Genomic DNA, 3,111 nt, shown 5'->3' on the forward strand with positions numbered 1-3,111 from the left:
GTGCACTCTGTCCTTCATGGCCATAACAGCAACTAAAATCATTTTAAAAGCAGCTCACCAGATATAATTCAGTGTTAGACTTTTCTCCTCTGTCTCTTAATAAATACTTACCTAAATGTTTTTGCAGCTTTTGAATCGTCTTCTGCTGAACTTGATCCACCAGAAAGACTGTGTGGTTCACAGAGTTTCTGCACAAATCAAAACATGAAACTTTAAATTAAAATGTTCTGAGAGAACAACAAGTATCATTTTTATGCACACTAACCAGAAACCTCCAGTGATTTTGGTCGACATGGACAAATAACACAAAGCTCTTGTAATTCTCAACATTTACCAGGAAAAACAAACACTTGATGTTAAAATGATATAAATGTCATTTCTGACATTAATGTACAATCTGAACTTTATTTTTCCAAATGGTTATTGTCACTTAAAATATTAAACATATAAATGATTTTAAATGAAACATTCCTGTTTTTACTTGAACTATGTTGCATTTCAACGAGACAATAAATTTTCTGCACTAATGATGTGATTTCTGGTAAAGCCGTACTTACCCTCGCTGTTTCTACAACATCCTGAAGAACGAGCAACAAACACAGAAACTTAGGGACAATTCTATGGAAAATGTCCAACTTTGCAGGGCCTTTATTTTGAAATTCCACATGAGATCTTGGTGACATCTGGTGAGCAACATCTGGAGATGTTCTACAGTCAGCCTGAAGTGAGACTGGTCACTGGAAACTAAGAGTTTTGTTTTAATATTAATGGAAACTTCAGGGAAAACAATTGAACATTCTCACATCACGAACATACAAATAACCACAAAACAGAGACTAAAGTCAAATATTATGGATCATATTCACAGGCGGACATTAAAAATCATTTCTGAACATGGACCAGCAAGAATGACTTCAATCAACTCGAGTCAAAACATGAAAAACTCATTGGTTTTTTTATTTATTTAATTTAAACACAAAAAGTTCTCTACTCTTTGGATATGGGGGCGAGATTGAAACTTTTTGTGGAAACAGCTGAGCAGGAATGTTGGTCCCGTTACAGCTTCCAGTGCTAACGTGTTTTATGTCCAGAGTTTGGACCAACAGGAGACACACATCAGCTTTTATTTTGAAAGAACCTCACAAGCGTGACTCCCTGGTGGTGTTAGCGCGTGCACAACCAAACCGCGTGAGTGCTGACTTTTTGAAGTGGAGGCTGCTGGAACGAAGTTTAATATTGAACAACTTTACTAGAAATTACAACCGTACCTGTTAGAGAACAAACATGTGGTTGGTGGAGGTCTGACGTGAAGCTCCTGCTCCTACACAGAAAAATAGAGACACAGTCACGAGACTAGATTATCCAAGCACGCGACGACACGTGGCTGCTAACACCTAGACATGCTAACAGATACAGACGCTAACAACTACAGATGCTAACAGCTATACATGCTAACAGCTACACATGCTAACAGCTACACATGCTAACAGCTACACATGCTAACAGCTACACATGTTAACAGCTACACATGTTAACAACTACAGATGCTAACAGCTACAGATGCTAACAGCTACAGATGCTAACAGCTACACATGCTAACAGCTACACATGCTAACAGCTACACATGCTAACAGCTACAGATGCTAACAGCTACAGATGCCAACAGCTACACATGCTAACAGCTCAACATGCTAACAGCTGCACAGGCTAACAGCTACAGACACTAACAACTACACATGCTAACAGCTACAGACACTAACAGCTACACATGCTAACAGCTACAGATCCTAACAACAACAGACGCTAACAGCTACAGATGATAACAACTACAAAGGCTAACAGCTACACATGCTAAGAGCTACATATGCTAACAACTACGGATGCTAACAACTACAGATGTTAACAGCTACAGATGCTAACAGCTACAAAGGCTAACAGCTACGCATGCTAACAGCTGCACAGGCTAACAGTTACAGACACTAACAGTTACACATGCTAACAGCTACACATGCTAACAGCTACAGATGCTAACAACTACAGACGCTAACAACTATAGATGTTAACAGCTACAGATACTAACGGCTACAAATGTTAACAGCTAAAGATACTAACAGCTAAAGATACTAATAGCTACAGATTTTAACAGCTACAGATACTAACAACTACAGACGCTAACAGCTACAGATACCAATAGCTACAGGTGTTAGCAGCTACAGATACTAACAATTACAGACACTAACACCTACAGATGTTAACAGCTACAGAAACTAATAGCTACAGACGCTAACAACTACAGACGCTAACAGCTACTGATGTTAACAGCTACAGATACTAATAGCTACAGATGTTAACAGCTACAGATAATAACAACTACAGACGCTAACAGCTACAGATGTTAACAGCTACAGATACTAATAGCTACAGATACTAATAGCTACAGATGTTATCAGCTACAGATTCTAATAGCTACAGATGCTAACAACCACAGACACTAACAGCTACAGATGTTAACAGCTACAGATGTTAACAGCTACAGATACTAATAGCTACAGATGTTAACAGCTACAGATACAAACTACAGACGCTAACAACTAAAGACGCTAACAGCTACAGACGCTAACAACTACAGACGCTAAAAACTACAGACGCTAAAAACTACAGACGCTGACACCTACAGATGCTGACAACTACAGACGCTAACAACTACAGACGTTAACAACTACAGACGCTAACAACTACAGACGTTAACAACTACAGACGCTAACAACTACAGACGCTAACAACTACAGATGCTAACAAATACAGACGTTAACAACTACAGACGCTAACAACTACAGACGCTAACAACAACAGACGCTAACAACTAGAGACGCTAACAACTACAGACTCTAACAACTACAGACGCTAACAGTTACAGACATTAACAACTACAGACACTAACAACTACAGACACTAACAACTACAGACGCTGACAACTACAGACGCTGACAACTACAGACACTAACAACTACAGACGCTAACAACTACAGACGCTAACAAATACAGACGCTGAAAACTACAGACGCTGACAACTACAGACGCTAACAACTACAGACGCTAACAGCTACAGAC

The 3,111-nt window shown here is 39.2% G+C and overlaps 1 long non-coding RNA gene across 2 annotated transcripts in view; it reads right to left on the bottom strand.

Annotated features, from left to right (window-relative positions):
• Positions 1-13: 13 nt before the first annotated feature.
• Positions 14-3,111, bottom strand: part of LOC119429538 — a 4,872-nt gene continuing 1,774 nt past the window's right edge. Inside the window, exons 2-3 of one of the 2 annotated variants that reach the window (XR_005187796.1) lie at positions 1,269-1,321; positions 14-188 (exon numbers count right to left, since the gene is read on the bottom strand). This is a non-coding gene — a long non-coding RNA (uncharacterized LOC119429538). Of the gene's footprint in view, positions 189-640; positions 745-1,268; positions 1,322-3,111 lie in introns of those variants that run through there. The other variant, XR_005187795.1, reaches the window with a different exon arrangement.

The sequence above is a fragment of the Nematolebias whitei genome, unplaced genomic scaffold, assembly GCF_014905685.2.
Source record: "Nematolebias whitei isolate Nwh7 unplaced genomic scaffold, NemWhi1 Nwh_scaf_2298, whole genome shotgun sequence".
In the NCBI taxonomy this organism is placed as follows: domain Eukaryota; kingdom Metazoa; phylum Chordata; class Actinopteri; order Cyprinodontiformes; family Rivulidae; genus Nematolebias; species Nematolebias whitei.